The sequence below is a fragment of the Phyllobates terribilis genome, unplaced genomic scaffold (assembly GCF_046119375.1).
Source record: "Phyllobates terribilis strain yellow unplaced genomic scaffold, ASM4611937v1 Scaffold_1__5_contigs__length_1240528914, whole genome shotgun sequence".
Lineage (NCBI taxonomy): Eukaryota > Metazoa > Chordata > Amphibia > Anura > Dendrobatidae > Phyllobates > Phyllobates terribilis.
Genome location: NW_027362761.1, coordinates 648,963,478 through 648,981,858, shown reverse-complemented (window position 1 = coordinate 648,981,858; position 18,381 = coordinate 648,963,478).

Genomic DNA, 18,381 nt, shown 5'->3' with positions numbered 1-18,381 from the left:
CAGTTAAAAATTCTACGCTGACTAGCAGACACTGAAGATTTGGAGCAGACCTCTGAGTAAACAGCTCTTCAGACTCAATCATCTGTGTTACCCCAAGCCATAGTGTATGTAGTTTCTTACAGTTAAAAGGGGGGGGGAGCGACCGAACCCACCTGGAATTGACGATGCCAATGTCACGTAAGACACAGCAAGGGGACTCCAAAAAGAGTTTCCATTTTTTCCCAAAATTGTGGCACAGACACCACTTAACCCTAGAACGCATACCTGGGGCCTCGCAGTCCCGCCCTGTTAATTGTTTTCTATTTTCTGCAAGATTACTTTAGTTAGAATTTTGAAACTCTAGGTATTCTTCATGTATATAGTTGTTTGTCATTTGAGTTTGAGTTATTCAATGTTATTTGCACACGGGCCTAAAAGGCCCCAGGTATATGAAAGTGTAGATTTTTATGGTCATGCGTTCTAGGGTTAAGTGGCATCAATTGCCCCACAGTTGCTTAAAACGGTTGGTGAGGTGATATTACCAAATCCTCAAGCTTTTAGCCTCCCAAGGATAACACAGGATTAGAAAAGTCCTTGCGAATCCATGATTTGTTCATCTTTATGAACGTGAGTCTGTCTACATTCTCAGTGGACAGCCGCGTGCGCTTATCTGTCAGCACACCATCAGCAGTGCTGAACACACGTTCAGAGAGAACATTGGCTGCAGGGCATGACAAGATCTCCAAGGCGTGAGTGGCGAGCTCCGGCCATTTTTCCAGATTGGAATACCAAAATGAGCAAGGGTCCAGTGACACAGTCATGGCTTCGATGTTCACTTGGAGATACTCCTGCACCATCCTCTCTAGGCATTGACTATGTGTCAGACTTCTTGTCTCCTGTGGCCTTGCAAAGGATGGTCTAAAAAAGTGGTGAAACGATTTCACAAAATTGCTGTTACCATCAGATACTGTGTTACTGTTACGGTTTGAGTGATGAAGACTCGACAGTCCCGCGGTTGGCAAGTTAGAACTGTGAGATTCACTTCGTGCACCACTGGTGTTTTGTGGAAAAGCACATGTAAGATTCTGCAACAGCGTCTGCAGATACTCCTGCATGCGTCAATCCCTTTTTATGGCAGGAATTATTTCGGCAAATTTACTTTTGTACCGGGGATCTAAGAGTGTGGCAACCCAGTAGTCGAGATTACTTCGAATTCTGCAATCTGAGGGTCATGTTGCAGGTAGTGCAGCAAGAAGGCACTCATGTGTCTTGCGCATCCAGGAGGACCAAGTCCTTGTTGTGTTGGTAGCGAGGTAAGAATCATGCTTCTTTCCTCTGCCCTCTCCCCCCAACCTCGCACAACAGAAATGTGATCAAGGTCTCCCTCATCTGATGAGTCTTCCATGCCCATCGCCAGTTCATCCTCCACTTCTTCCTCGGCTCCTGCACCTTCCTCAACAGTTTGGCTGCTACCATGCACCCTGTTTAATCCCTCTCCCCCACCCTCCCATGCCTGCCTCCTTGGTGCTGCCAACCGTCTGGACCTTGGAGATGTTATCCCTTCCGCATACGACTCCTCCTCTACTTCCTCCACCTCCTCTTGTCCGACCACCTGACTCTGAATTCTGTTTAATGTGTGCTCCAGCATGTAAATCACCGGAATAGTTATGCTGATAATGGCATCGTCGTCAGCACTAAACATCTTCGTCGCCATTTCAAAACTGTGCAGAAAGGTGTTTGGCGCCCCTGAGGGTGCAGTCACCACAGAGTTACTGCATCTCACCCAGAGGTGTGGTATCTCACCCTCAGGTAAGGAAGGCGTATGGCTCGGGACCCTAACACCTGCATCCAACACATACCCGCAGTGGGGTTAGGGCGAGATTGCTCCTAAGGGAGAGCACAGTCCCAGGTCCCTAGCTGGTGGGAGGGTCCTATGTAGTGGGTGCTTAGGGGAGCAGCTTAGGGGAGCACATGACAGGGAGAGTATAAATAGGAAGCCATCTTAGAAAGAGCAAGCCAGTCAGAGGAGGAAAAGTGACAGGAGCAGAGGCTCGGCATGAGCTCTGCTCCGGAGGCGGGCCTAGCCTGGGAGGCCCAGGACTGAAGGAGAGAAGAGAGGAGTGGGAGCAGGAAGGCTCCGGATACCGAAGGTACCCTAGGGCTACGGGCCGTGCAGAAGGCCACCTGTACTCCCGCTGCTACCAGGAGGTAGAGGGGTCAGGCCAGATAAGGGGAACCGGTCCCTCAACTAGAGGAGAAACAGCAAGGCTCAACTAGAAACCGGAGGCTGCAGCATTTCATGTACTGCAGGCAAAAGTCCACACCAGTCTCACTAAGAAGGTAGCCACATAGGACCCAGGGGACGGAACACAAGTCGCCCGCCAAGGCCCGAGGATACCGGATAGAAGTGTCACTGGGTGTGAGGTGCAGGGAGAAGGCCAGAGAAAGGACACACAGAAGGGGGTCCTGCTAAGTACTCCGGAGCTATCTGGGGGTGGACTGAGCCCCTCACTGAGTACGCACAGCACGACGGGTGAGATAGCTCTGGTACCTGTAATCTGGACTGCAACAACTGTGAGTAAAGATCTTGGGACTGCATCACACGGACTCTGTGTTCATTACTGACTCCCTGCACTACAACCACCATCATCCACCCACACTGCCCTGAAGCTACACTCTTCCTGTGGTGAGTAATAATACCATTGCAGCAAAACCACCAGCTTCAGAGGACTGTTCCGCAGCGGCGGCCCCTTTGGCCGCACTCCACAGGTGGCGTAGTCGGACATTATAAAATCCATATATACAAATTACCGTTGGATTGACCGCCCTGGGTCACGGACCGGGTCACCGCCACAGTGACTACAACCCCCAGCGTCTACCGGCCCGGCTCCGGGTACCCCACGGCCCAGGGGGCGCGTCAACTTCATAGGTCCCTGATCTGAGACCACTCCTGCTGTGTGATTTGCCCCACCTCTGGATCTCGTTGGCCCAGGCTATACGTCAGAAAGTATTGCACCAGGGCTTGTCTGTGCTGCCACAGTCGCTGCAACATGTGCAGAGTTGAATTCCACCGTGTCGGCACATCGCATTTCAGCCGGTGAACTGGCAGGCCCAACGACTTCTGTAGAGATGTAAGTCGTTGAGCTGCGGGATGCGAACGGCGGAAGTGAGCACACAGCGACCGTGCCCTCTGCAGAAGGCGATCTAGTCCGGGATAGTGGGCTAAAAATTTATGGACAACCAGGTTCAACACGTGAGCCATACAAGGCACGTGTGTAACATTGCCCCGGCGAAGGGCCGCACCCAGGTTTGCAGCATTGTCGCACACGGCCTTCCCTGGTTGCAGGTCCAGTGGAGACAACCATTCATGAAACTGGGTCTCCAGAGCTGACCACAAGTCCTCAGCTGTGTGACTCACATTTCCCAGACATTTCAAAGTAAACACTGATGCCGTTGAGCCCTGCTGCCAGCATAGTAAGGAGGTGCGCAGTTAGAAAGCAGGTGGCATTACCAGACAGGCTTTGGGTGCAGGTGGAGGACCGAGAGGAGGTTGAGAAGGCAGAAGCAGTGGAGAAACTTCTAGATAAAGAGGATTGACGTACAACTCGCGGGGACGGCAAGACTTGGACAGCAGCCCCTTGTCCTGCTGTCACCATAGTTACCCAGTGCCCTGTCAGCGACATGTAACGCCCCTGTCCATGCCTACTCGTCCAAGTGTCTGTGGTTAAATGCACCCTGTCACACACAGAGTTTCTCAAAGAAGCGGTGATGTTGTGTGCGACATGCTGGTGGAGCGCAGGCACACCTTTCTTTGAGAAGTAGTGCCGACTGGGCATCTGGTACTGGGGCACTGCGACGGACATAAGGTCTCAAAAATCCACTGTGTCCTCCAGGCGGAAAGGCAGCATTTCTGTAGCCAACAGCTTGCAGATGGTGAAATTCAACCTCTTAGCTTTCTCATGGCTAGGAGGAAATGGTCTTTTACTTGTCCACATCTGAGGGACCGAGGGCTGGCTGTTGTGCTTTGACGGGGTTGAGTAGGGTGTCCCTGGCAAACTGCCGGTCTGTGAGGAAGATGCAGGCGGACATGTTAGGTTGCCTTGATCCAAAGGTGGTGCTCTCGATGTCAGAGAGCTCTCAACACCAGCAGGTGTTTCCACTTCCCAATGAACTGACGACCTGCCAATCACACTGGCTGTTGCAGGTAAAGAGGTGGCAGGTCTGCGTCCAAAAACATGTGTGACTGCTGTCCCCCCAGTCACAGAGGATGAAGAGGCCACGGATGCACAAGATGGGGCAGACGGTGGTTGGCCCAGCCTGCTAGGCCGCATTGTAGCACAGTGAGCTTCCCACTGCAACTTATGCTTCATATCCATGTGACGGTACATGCATGAAGTACTCAAACTATGGATTTTTTGGCCTCTACTTAGCTTTTGGTGACAAATATTACAGATAACACGAGTTGGGTCATCCTTATCGATCTGAATAAATGCCCAGGCTATGCAAGGCTTAGAGCCCATGCGACCTGAAGAGCCACTACGACTTGTGGTCAGAGGCGGAGTTGAGGTTGAGGATGCAGTTGTTGACGTGCTTCCAGTACTCCGTCTCTGTCCAGGAAGGCGCAACCTAACCTCGTCGTCAATACCATCTGTGACGCCCCGCTGCGCTTGGTATCACAGATCCTAGAAGAGTGTATTGATGGAATCCTCCACAAGAGGCCCCCATAAACATTCACACATCTCCACCTTCTGTTATGCACACGCCCGGACTGACTGGCGTGTGCGGGTGTTGTGGTTCCACTGGACCATGGACCGGAGAGTGCCTGGAGGGGCGTGACTAAGTATCTGGCCGATCCGACCAAGGTGGCACGACGGCATACGACGCCAGTGCACCAGGGAGAAACAGGGCAGAGGGACCAGTTGCTACTCCAGGTCAAACTCCGGACACGGGGGTTGACCCACGCTGGGATTACTGGAACAGGCAGGTTAGGCTGGCACAGACTGGTGGATGTAAGCAAACACGGCAGGTATGCAGATGGGTGGATACAGGCGAGTATGCAGGCAGGGAGGTACTGGCCGAAAGGACGGGCTGGAGAACAGAGAGGTTAAGACCCAGTACAGACTGGGTCACAGAACCGCAGATGCGGTAGACAACCACAGCAGAGAGGGAACGCCCGAAGCGGTGGGCAAGAACAGAGCAGGACGGGGCTGCAGGAGCAGCGAGCACAAGCAGGGCAGGACAGGACTGCCGAAGCAGCGGGCAGAAGCAGGGCAGGGCGGAAACCGCAGAAGCAGTAAGCAAGATAAGAGCAGAGCAGAAACCGCAGGAGCGGCAAGCAAGGCAAGAGCAGAGCAGAGTGAAAACCGCAAGAGCGGCAAGCTAAGCAGGAGCAGAGCGGACACCACAGAGCGGTAAACAAGTCAGGAGCAGAGCAGAAACCGCAAGAGCGGCAAGCTAAGCAGGAGCAGAGCGGACACCGCAGAGCGGTAAACAAGGCAGGAGCAGAGCAGAAACCGCAAGAGCGGCAAGCTAAGCAGGAGCAGAGCGGACACCGCAGAGCGGTAAACAAGGCAGGAGCAGAGCAGAAACCGCAAGAGTGGCAAGCTAAGCAGGAGCAGAGCGGACACCGCAGAGCGGTAAACAAGGCAGGAGCAGAGCAGAAACCGCAAGAGCGGCAAGCTAAGCAGGAGCAGAGCGGACACCGCAGAGCGGTAAAAAGGGCAAGGGGATAGGACTCTGTTCACAAAGAACAGACGGAGAAGGAAAGGCAGAACCAGAAGCACGCACAGTACTTACATAGAAGTAGCGAGCGTACACTAAATTCACAACAGAGGTACAGAGACGACGAGAAGGAATTTAGGAGCGAGTTCAGACTCTGCAGAAAGACGCAGAAAACAGACATAGAGGGAAAAGGGAGACAAGGTTAAAGTAGAAACGAGGCACAGACAACAGGGAACAGAGGAACGGGAACAGAGACAGCAAGGCAGGAACACAAACAGGACTCTGTTCAGACGGGAACAGATACCGCAAGGCAGGAACACAAACAGGACTCTGTTCAGACGGGAACAGATACCGCAAGGCAGGGACACAAACAGGACTCTGTTCAGACGGGAACAGATACCGCAAGGCAGGGACACAAACAGGACTCTGTTCAGACGGGAACAGATACCGCAAGGCAGAGACACAAACAGGACTCTGTTCAGACGGAAACAGATACCGAAAGGCAGAGACACAAACAGGACTCTGTTCAGACGGGAACAGATACCGAAAGGCAGAGACACAAACAGGACTCTGTACAGACGGGAACAGATACCGCAAGGCACAGACAGGCAGATCTAGGAATAAGGCCCCTAGAAGGCGAAAGAACAGGCAAGAAGCGTGTTCACAAGAACAGACCACAGTTCAGACACAGAACTGGAAAACAGGCAGGAAAACAGGATAGGACCTGGCATGTCAGAGACAAAAAGCCAACTGACAAGAAACAATGCTCAGGCGCCATCTTGAGGAAGAAGGTGGTATAAATACCCAAAGATGGACAGCAATAGGCTGAAGGTGCAACAGGGGCGTGTCCGCAGCAGGTACAAGAAACAGGAAGTTCAGCGGGCGTCGCCCTATGCAGCCAAAACAGACAAACAGACAGCAAGGAGGGAAGCCAGAGAGACATTCTGGACTGGAGATCAAGTGCGCGCTCTTGCACAGTGGGAGATGGACCACCATGCAAGGACGCCGCCAGGTATGTTACAGTACCCCCCCCTTACGCCCCCTCTTCTTCAGGCCTGCCAGAATCTTCCGCAGGGAATTCGAGGACCAGTCGTTCACTTCAAGGAGATCACTTCCACTGTCCACAGGAAAAATTGATCTCATCTGGTTAGCTAGGATGCTACCTCCTATCCAGCCATCCTTAGTAGTGTTGAGCCACCCCCGTAGTGTTCGAGTTCGGTTCGGTTCGTCGAACACCCGTGTGTTCGCCGAACTGTTCGTCGAACTGTTCGTCGAACACCTTCGAACACCGTTAAAACCAATGGCAGGCAAACAAAAACACATAGAAACACATAGAAAACACCTTCAAAGGTGTCCAAAAGCTGACAAACTGCTCAGAAGACACAACTAACACATGGAAAAGTGACAAGTACATATAGTCATGCGAAAAGAAAAGAGGTGGAGGAGTAAAAGAAGGGGGAGACACAGATATAGGCATGTCATGCCCTTCTAAAATCCAAAAAGTGAGAAGCCGACACGGCCAGTCCGCTCCTGCCCGTGCCACCTCCATGTCGCCGGGTTTGTGCCAGAGCCGCGGTGAACCTTGATGGCCAGCCCCCCTCTCCCAATACTGGTGCCTGTCCGCTGGTGGGTCGAGCGAGCCCCCCTGTGGTGGAGGCAGCTCTAAGCTTTTTAATTTAAATTGTCTCTCTAATTTGAATGAATACACTTTAAATCCATTTACAAGGATCTATTGGAGGGCAAGTCTCATGCCAGCAGCCGCGTAATTCCAGCTCCAGTAGCGTCCACTAAAGCTGCTGCAGTTAAAAAGCTTTTATAAGGATCGAGCTCGGCTGTCCACCGCAAGGCATCCTACTGCCAGTCCCAGCCCCTATGCCTTGGGGTGCCTCCTGATGCTCTTCACTGAGTATCCCATGGTCCCGAAGCATTTCCTTTGAAAAAATTAAGTGTCTAAACTACAGGTGGTGTAGCTTGCTTAACAGCCGGGATAACCCGCTGACTAGCAGACACTGCTACTAGGCACAAAGTATTTCCTGGGCTAGATGCAGTTAAAAATTTGTAATTAGATACTCTCGTTGGATGCTGAGAAAGCATTCCATAGAGTCTCCTGGCACGCCATATATGATTCTCTTAAAAAGCTTGGGGTAGGGGTCTAGGGGTCCCTTTTATAGCCAAAATCACGGCCCTGTATCGCAATACGTCACCTAGGCTGAAGATAAATGGAACTGTAGCACCCTGAGGGCTCGGTTGCTACAGACGTATTGCACCTCACCCAGAGGTGTGATATCTCACTCTCAGGTAAGGATGGAGTGTGGATCAGGACCCGACACCTGCATGCATTACACCACATTGCCGTGGGGCAGGGCGACCAATATGCCCCTGAGATGGGCACGACAGTCCCTGTCCCTGGCTGGAGTGGGGGGAGGGAACACTGAGGAAGGGGAACCCTGTAGTGCAGGAGCAGGGAGGAAGCAGTTCCTGGGTGCATTGAGAAGGGAGTATAAAAGGTGGGCACCATCTTAGTTCAGTGCAGAGAAGTCTGAGCAGAAGTGGCAGGGAGCAGGGGCTCTGCATGAGCTCTGCTCCGGAGGCGGGCCTAGTAACAGAGGCCCAGGCCTGGAAGAGGGAGAAGGAAGGAAGAGGAGCGGAGAAGGCTCCAGGAACGAGGAATGAAGGGATCCCAGGGGTGCGGACGGGCGAGTCGCCACCGCACGCCCGAATCCACCTGCGTGGAGGGGTCAGGCCAAAGGGGGAGACCGGTCCCCGAACTAGTGGAGGCAGGAAACGACCCTCAGCTAGAAACCGGAGGCTCTGACATTTTATGTGGCGCAGCCCCTCGCTACACCCGCTAGGAAGGCACCACATAGGGTCAGGGAAACTGGCGCCAAGTTTACCAAGAGGAGGCCCGAGGCAGCCGGACAGAAGTGTTGGTAAGAAAGGCCAGACAAAGGACACACAAAGGGGGTCCTGTGAAGTCCTCCAAAGTTATCTGGGAGTTGTCTGAGCCCCTCACCTGGTGAGCACAGTACGACGTGGGCAGCCGTTACCTGCAGACGTGGTCTGGATAATAAGAACTGTGAGTAAAGGCCCTGGACTGCATCACTGACTCCGTGTCGTTACTGCTGCTGCCCTGCACCATCACCCCCATCCTCCGCTTACACTGCCCTGAGACTATACTCCTCCCGTGGGGAGTTATGCTACGCTCTGCTGCACCCACAACACCAGCCTCAGCGGTCTGCCCTGTAGCGGCGGTTCACTCTGACCGCAATCCACGGGTGGCGTAGTCGGACATTTAAACATCAAAACCACATAAATAGTTCCGCCACTGGTTTGACCGCCCTGAGCCACGGAACCGGGTCGCCGCCACGAAGACTACAACCACCAGCATCCACCAAAAAGGGTCCGGCTCCGGGTGTCCCAAGGCCCAGGGGGTGCGTCAGAACATTTTCATCACCTTTCACAATCACCAATGGGACAAGGCAGGGATGTCCTCTGTCCCCTCTCTTATACATCCTAGTGACGGAGCACCTGCTCTCATCAATTCGCCATAACCCCAATATTAGGTGGATTGAGGTGGGAGGCACCGAGTACAAGTGCTCTCTATTTGCTGATGATGTCCTAGTATATATCACTCAATCACATATATCCATCCATGCTGTTATGGCTGAAATAGATCACTTTGTTACATGGTAAAATTTTAAAATCAATGCAGCGAAGTCTGAGGCCCTCGATGTCTCCCTCCCCAAATCCATATAGATTCCATCCAGTCCAACTTTCCCTTTGCCTGGCCCTCACAGGGTATCAAATACTTAGGAATTCCTATTCATAGAGACCTCTCCCATCTATGTTATCTTAATTTTGGGCCCTTTATTGAACAATTCCATACAGACCACGGTTGGCAAGTTAGAACTGTAAGATTCACTACGTGAACCGCTGGTGTTTTGTGGAAAAGCACATGTACACCGCGTTCCAAATTATTATGCAAAAAGTGTTTAGGAGTGATATGGGAAGAATTTGTTTGTTTGTCAGTTAAACTCATTGATGGTGATGTGTGTCAGGGCTCTTTATATCACTGTAAGCAATTGCAGACACCTGTGCTAATTAGTTTGGCAGGTGTGTCCAATGAAAGGCAAGACTACTTAAGAAGGCTCTCTCACATTATTAAGCAGCCTATATTTTCTGCCAAAATGGGAAAGAAAAAGGATGTGTCGGCTGCTGAGAAGCAACAAATTGTGGAGTGTTTAGGTCAAGGCATGACTACAATCAACATTGTGCGATGATCAGGATGAAGTGTCTTGGCAATCAAGAAGTATGTAGCTGATTCACAGTACACACGTGTGCGTGCTGATAAGGGCAAATTGAGGACTCTTTCCTACAGGCAATTACGTCAGGTTGAAAGAGCAGCGGCAAAAAAGCCTTGTCATAGCAGCAGACAAGTTTTTGAAGCTGCTTGTGCCTCCAACGTCCCCCGAACAACAAGATGCAGGGTCCTTCAGAGGTTTGCAGCTGTGCATACGCCATCCTGTCGACCTCCTCTATCCACTTCACACAAGCAGAAACGGCTCCAGTGGGCCAAACATTACATGAAGACTGATTTCAAAACTGTTTTGTTCACGGATGAGTGCCGTGCAGCGCTCGATGGTCCAGATGGATGGAGTGGAGGATGGCTGGTTGATGGACACCCCACGCAAACACGGCTACAGCGCCAACAAGGAGGAGGTGGAGTAATGTTTTGGGCTGGAATCATGGGGAGAGAGATTGTCGGCCCCTTTAGGATCCCTGAAGGCGCTAAAGATGAACTCCATAATGTATGTGGATTTTCTCAAACAGCACTTCCTGCCATGGTTCAAGAAGAAGAACCGTGTATTTCACAGCAAGATCATTTTTCTGCATGATAATGCACCATCTCATGCTGCACATAAAACATCTGCATCTCTGGCTGATATGGGCATAAAAGGGGACAAACTTATGGTGTGACCCCCATGCTCCCCTGACCTCTACCCCATTCAGAACCTTTGGAGCATCATTAAAAGGAGTGTCTATGATGGCGGGAGGCAGTTCACATCTAAGCAACAGCTCTGGGAGGGTATTCTGTCCTCATGCAAAACAATTGAAGCAGAAACCATCCAAAACCTGACAAATTCAATGGACGAGAGAGTTCAGAAGCTCCTTTCGAACAAGGGGTCCTATGTGAAAATGTAACATCACCTAGAATAAAGTTTTGAGTTGAAAACTGTTTGATTTCAGTTTCTAACAACCTGCTAATGCTTATAATTTCAAAAATGACCATTTTTTTGGTCTTTATTAAAATGAAAAGGTTGATCGAAAAGTTTGGGGGATCTAAGAGTGTGGCAACCCAGTAGTCATGATTACTTCGAATTCTGACAATATGAGGGTCATGCTGCAGGTAGTGCAGCAAGAAGGCACTTATGTGTCTTGCGCATCTCGGAGCCCCAAAATTATTTTCCGGGCTAGATGCAGCTAAAAATTATTTTTAATTTTAAATCTGGTGTAGCTTATTATAGATGGCCTAATAGGATCAGTGCTGCACACTGCTACAAAGCCCAAATTATTTTCCAGTCAAGATACAGATAAACATGATTAGTAATTTGAAAGCTTAAAACGTTTGGTAGGGTGATTTTAACCAATCATCAAGCTTTTACTCTCCCCAGGATGACACAGGGGTAGAAAAGTCGTTTCGGATCCATGATTTGTTCATCTTTATGAACGTGAGTCTGTCTACATTATCAGTGGAGAGCCGCGTGCGCTTATCTGTCAGCACACCACCAGCAGCGCTGAACACACGTTCAGACAGAACGCTGGCTGCGGGGCATGACAAGATCTCCAAGGCGTAAGTGGCTAGCTCCGGCCATTTATCCAGATTGGAAGCCCAAAAAGAGCAAGGGTCCAGTGACACAGTCGTGGCTTCAATGTTTACTTGGAGATACTCCTGTACCATCGTCTCTAGGCGTTGACTATGTGTCAGACTTCTTGTCTCCTGTGGCCTTGCAAAGGATGGGCTAAAAAAGTGGTGAAATGATTCCGCAAAATTGATGTTACCAGCAGATACTGTGGTTCTGTTACGGTTTGAGTGCTGAACACTTGACGGTCCCACGGTTGGCAAGTTGGAACTGTGAGATTCACTACGTGCACCACTGGTATTTTGTGGAAAAGCACATGTAAGATTCTGCAACTGTCTCTGCTGATACTCCTGCATGCGTGCATCCCTTTCTATGGCAGGAATAATTTCTGCAAATTTACTTTTGTACCGGGGATCTAACAGTGTGGCAACCCAGTAGTCAGGATTATTTCTAATTCTCACAATTCGAGGGTCATGTTGCAGGTAGTGCAGCAAGAAGGCACTCATGTGTGTTGCGCATCCAGGAGCACCAAGTCCCTGTTGTGTTGGTGGCGAGGTAACAATCATGCTTCCTTCCTCTGTCCTCTCCCCCCAACCTCGCACAACAGAAATGTGATCAAGGTCTCCCTCATCTGATGAGTCTTCCATCAGTTCGTCCTCCACTTCTTCCTGGGCTCCTGCACCTTCCTCACTAGTTTGGCTGCTACCATGCGCCCTGGTAAAACCATCTCCCCCACCCTCACATGCCTGCCGCCTTGGTGCTGCCGACCTTCTGGACCTTGCAGATGTTAGCCCTTCCGCATACAACTCCTCCTCCTCTACTTCCTCCACCTCCTCTTGTGCCACCACCTGACTCCGAATTCTGTTTAACATGTGCTCCAGCATGTAAATCACCGGAATAGTCATGCTGATATTGGCATCGTCAGCACTAAACATCTTCGTCGCCATTTCAAAACTGTGCAGAAGGGTGCATAGGTCCCTGATCTGAGACCACTCCTCCAGCGTGATTTGCCCCACCTCTGAATCTCGTTGGCCCAGGCTATACGTCAGAACGTATTGCACCAGGGCTTGTCGGTGCTGCCACAGTCGCTGCAACATGTGCAGAGTTGAATTCCACCGGGTAGGCACATCGCATTTTAGCCGGTGAAGTGGCAGGCCCAACGACTTCTGTAGAGATGTAAGTCGCTGAGCTGCGGGATGCGAACGGCGGAAGTGAGCACACAGCGACCGTGTCCTCTGCAGAAGGCCATCTAGTCTGGGATAGTGGGCTAAAAATTGCTGGACAACCAGGTTCAACACGTGAGCCATACAAGGCACGTGTGTGACATTGCCCCGGCGAAGGGCCGCACCCAGGTTTGCAGCATTGTCGCACACGGCCTTCCCTGGTTTCAGGTCCAGTGGAGACAACCATTCATGAAATTGGTTCTCCAGAGCTGACCACAACTCCTCAGCTGTGTGACTCACATTTCCCAGACATTTCAATGTAAAAACCGCCTGATGACATTGAGCCCTACTGCCAGCATAGTAAGGAGGTGTGCAGGATCCCTTCTGCGCAGTTAGAAAGCTTGTGGCATGACCAGACAGGCTTTGGGTGCAGGTGGAAGACCGAGAGGAGGTTGAGGAGGCAGAAGCAGTGGAGGAACTTTGACATAAAGAGGATTGACGCACAACTCGTGGGGACGGCAAGACTTGGACAGCAGCCCCTTGTCCTGCTGTCACCATAGTTACCCAGTGCCCAGTCAGCGACATGTAACGCCCCTGTCCATGCCTACTCGTCCAAGTGTCTGTGGTGAAATGCACCCTGTCACACACAGAGTTTCTCAAAGAAGCGGTGATGTTGTGTGCGACATGCTGGTGGAGCGCAGGTACACCTTTCTTTGAGAAGTAGTGCCGACTAGGCATCTGGTACTGGGGCACTGCGACGGACATAAGGTCTCGAAAATCCTCTGTGTCCACCAGGCAGAAAGGCAGCATTTCTGTAGCCAAGAGCTTGCAGATGGTGAAATTCAACCTCTTAGCTTTCTCATGGCTAGGAGGAAATGGTCTTTTACTTGTCCACATCTGAGGGACCGAGGGCTGGCTATTGTGTTTAGACGGGGTTGATAAGGGTGTCCCTGGCAAACTGCCGGTCTGAGAGGAAGATGCAGGCGGACATGTTAGGTTGCCTTGATCCAAAGGTGGTGCTATCGATGTCGGACAGCGCTCAACACCAGCCGGTGTTCCCACCTCCAAAGAAAATGATGACCTGCCAATCACGCTGGCTGTTGCGGGTAAAGAGGTGGCAGGTCTGCGCCCCAAAACAGGTGTGACTGCTGTCCCCCCAGTCACAGAGGATGAAGAGGCCGCGGATGCACAAGATATGGCAGACGGTGGTTGGCCCGGCCGGCTAGGCCGCATTGTAGCACACTGAGCTTCCCACTGCAACTTATGCTTCATGTCCATGTGCCGGTTCATGCATGAAGTACTCAAACTATGTATTTTTTGGCCTCTACTTAGCTTTTGCTGACAAATGTTACAGATAACACGAGTTGGGTCATCTTTATCGATCTGAAAAAATGCCCAGGCTATGCAAGGCTTAGCACCCATGCGACCTGAAGAGCCACCACGACTTGTGGTGAGAGGCAGAGTTGTGTTTGAGGATGCAGTTGTTGACGTGCTTCCAGTACTACGTCTCTGTCCAGGAAGGCGCAACCTGACCTCGTCGTCACTAGCATCTTCCTCCACCTCCTCTGCTGACCTCATCTCTTGGCTGACTGTGGGTTGACAGTAAGTGGGATCTCCAACCTCATCATCATCACCCTGTGTGTTATCACACCCGTCGTCCTCAGAGCCAACCTGTTCCTGCCCTGACAAAAAACTAAAGTTGTCGCTCCAATCAGGTATTTGAGTCTTATCATCGTCTTCCTCATTGTCTCCACCAACAGGAGTTACAGTTTGGGAATGAGGGTCTACATTATGGTCAGAACCTTCTGCGTCTGGTCCTGGATCCGACTCATAAAGATTCTGGGCATCAGTGCAGATCATTTCCTCGTCTGGATTCACAGAAGTGCTGGAGTCGACCTCTGATTCCAAGGCTATAGTATGAGTAAACAGCTCTGCAGACTCAACCATCTGTTCTACCTCATACTCAGACGGGCAGCTGGAGATTTGGGAGCTGTGAGAAAGCAAGTGCGATTTGGGTGACACCTTTGAGGACTGGAGTATTTGTGATGTTGAAGTTGATGTGGAGGAGAGCCCACTTAAAGGAGCACTTGATATCCGTTGAAGCACCTGCTGTTTTTGTGCCTCATCTGGAATTTGTAGCGATTGGCGTGGCCGTAAGAAAGGGATCTTATCACATTGTCCGCTAAAAGAAGTAGACATTTTAGTTTGGCTGGAAGATGGTCTTTCTTCTGCAGATGTTACTGTTGCTTTAACACCTACCCCACGGACACAACCTTTTTTCCCCTTCCCAACACGCCTATTCCCCTTTCCACCAGCAGCAGGCCTTTTTCCACTCATTTTGGTGGTTAACTAATTCACAACTCTGGAGTTGTTTGCACAAAAAAACAATAGATGGGAACCGAGCAGAGCTGAGTGGCCAAACTGTGGTATTAGGCCAAAATTATTGGCTGGGTTAGATGCAGAAAAAAATTATATTCAATTTGCAACCTGATGGAGGTCAGTATAGATGGACTAATAGAGAAAGTCCCACACACTGCTAGAAGGCCAAATATTTTTTCAGAGGTAGATGCAGAAAAAAATATATTCAGTTTGCAACCTGATGGAGGTCAGTATAGATGGATTAATAGAACAAGACCCACACACAGCTAGAAGCCCAATATTTTTTCAGAGGTAGATGCAGAAAAAAATATATTCAGTTTGCAACCTGATGGAGGTCAGTATAGATGGACTAATAGAACAAGTCCCACACACTGCTAGAAGCCCAAATATTTTTTCAGAGGTACTGTAGATGCAGATAAAAATTAGTTTTAATTTGCAACCTGATGGAGGTCAGTATAGATGGACTAATAGAGAAAGTCCGACACACTACTAGAAGGCCAAATATTTTTTCAGAGGTAGATGCAGAAAAAAATATATTCAGTTTGCAACCTGATGGAGGTCAGTATAGATGGATTAATAGAACAAGACCCACACACAGCTAGAAGCCCAATATTTTTTCAGAGGTAGATGCAGAAAAAAATATATTCAGTTTGCAACCTGATGGAGGTCAGTATAGATGGTCTAATAGAACAAGTCCCACACACTGCTAGAAGCCCAAATATTTTTTCAGAGGTACTGTAGATGCAGATAAAAATTAGTTTTAATTTGCAACCTGATGGAGGTCAGTATAGATGGACTAATAGAGAAAGTCCGACACACTACTAGAAGGCCAAATATTTTTTCAGAGGTAGATGCAGAAAAAAATATATTCAGTTTGCAACCTGATGGAGGTCAGTATAGATGGATTAATAGAACATGACCCACACACAGCTAGAAGCCCAATATTTTTTCAGAGGTAGATGCAGAAAAAAATATATTCAGTTTGCAACCTGATGGAGGTCAGTATAGATGGACTAATAGAACAAGTCCCACACACTGCTAGAAGCCCAAATATTTTTTCAGAGGTACTGTAGATGCAGATAAAAATTTGTTTTAATTTGCAACCTGATGGAGGTCAGTATAGATGGACTAATAGAGAAAGTCCGACACACTACTAGAAGGCCAAATATTTTTTCAGAGGTAGATGCAGAAAAAAATATATTCAGTTTGCAACCTGATGGAGGTCAGTATAGATGGACTAATACAACAAGTCCCGCACACAGCTAGAAGCCCAAATATTTTTTCAGAGGTACTGTAGATGCAGATAAAAATTATTTTTAATTTGCAACCTGATGGAGGTCAGTATAGATGGACTAATAGAGAAAGTCCGACACACTACTAGAAGGCCAAATATTTTTTCAGAGCTAGATGCAGAAAAAAATTATATTCAGTTTGCAACCTGATGGAGGTCAGCATAGATGGATTAATAGAACAAGACCCACACACAGCTAGAAGCCCAAATATTTTTTCAGAGGTACTGTAGATGCAGATAAAAATTAGTTTTAATTTGCAACCTGATGGAGGTCAGTATAGATGGACTAATAGAGAAAGTCCGACACACTACTAGAAGGCCAAATATTTTTTCAGAGCTAGATGCAGAAAAAAATTATATTCAGTTTGCAACCTGATGGAGGTCAGTATAGATGGACTAATAGAGAAAGTCCGACACACTACTAGAAGGCCAAATATTTTTTCAGAGGTAGATGCAGAAAAAAATATATTCAGTTTGCAACCTGATGGAGGTCAGTATAGATGGATTAATAGAACAAGACCCACACACAGCTAGAAGCCCAATATTTTTTCAGAGGTAGATGCAGAAAAAACTATATTCAGTTTGCAACCTGATGGAGGTCAGTATAGATGGACTAATACAACAAGTCCCACACACTGCTAGAAGCCCAAATATTTTTTCAGAGGTACTGTAGATGCAGATAAAAATTAGTTTTAATTTGCAACCTGATGGAGGTCAGTATAGATGGACTAATAGAGAAAGTCCGACACACTACTAGAAGGCCAAATATTTTTTCAGAGGTAGATGCAGAAAAAAATATATTCAGTTTGCAACCTGATGGAGGTCAGTATAGATGGACTAATAGAACAAGTCCCACACACTGCTAGAAGCCCAAATATTTTTTCAGAGGTACTGTAGATGCAGATAAAAATTAGTTTTAATTTGCAACCTGATGGAGGTCAGTATAGATGGACTAATAGAGAAAGTCCGACACACTACTAGAAGGCCAAATATTTTTTCAGAGGTAGATGCAGAAAAAAATATATTCAGTTTGCAACCTGATGGAGGTCAGTATAGATGGATTAATAGAACAAGACCCACACACAGCTAGAAGCCCAATATTTTTTCAGAGGTAGATGCAGAAAAAAATATATTCAGTTTGCAACCTGATGGAGGTCAGTATAGATGGACTAATAGAACAAGTCCCACACACTGCTAGAAGCCCAAATATTTTTTCAGAGGTACTGTAGATGCAGATAAAAATTAGTTTTAATTTGCAACCTGATGGAGGTCAGTATAGATGGACTAATAGAATGATGCTATGCCCAAAAGATTTTACTTTACTAGGTGCAGTAAAAAAATTGGTATTCTATACACAGGTGGTATATCTTGCAACAGAGATAGGCTACTCCACTGACTAACACACTCTGCAATAGGCCAAAAAGGATTAGCTTTGCTAGATTCAGCCAAATGCTGTGAAAAAAACTTGCACAGCACTGGCACAGACCTGCCTGGCAAAAACTGATAGGAACTCATGTAACCTAGTCCTGAAAAGGACTGCAATTACAATTAGTCTTTACTCCCACAACCGATCTATTTAAGAGCACAGACCTCCCTGATAAAAGTCGTAGGAAATGCTGTAACCTAGTCCTTAAAAGGACTGCAATCACAACTATTCCCTACTCCCAAGCTATCTGTATATTTGTGCGAAAATTGGCTTGAAATTAACAAGGTATAGCGCACACAGCAACAGCGGTGCCGTCTAACACGCAGCTGCAGCAGTGAGAAAATGGTGGCGACGGGGAAAATGGCTTGGTCTTATAGGGCAAGGACATGTGACATACACTGCCAATGACACATGCCCTTGCTTGTGTGAAAAAAAGCACTTCGCTCCGTGTGTGCGCTGCTGATAGGCTGACAGATTGCACCTCCCCACTGTAAATGCGGGAAAGAGAAAAAAAAATGGAGATCTTCATTGTTCCTGCAGAGATCCATCCCCTGCCCCTCC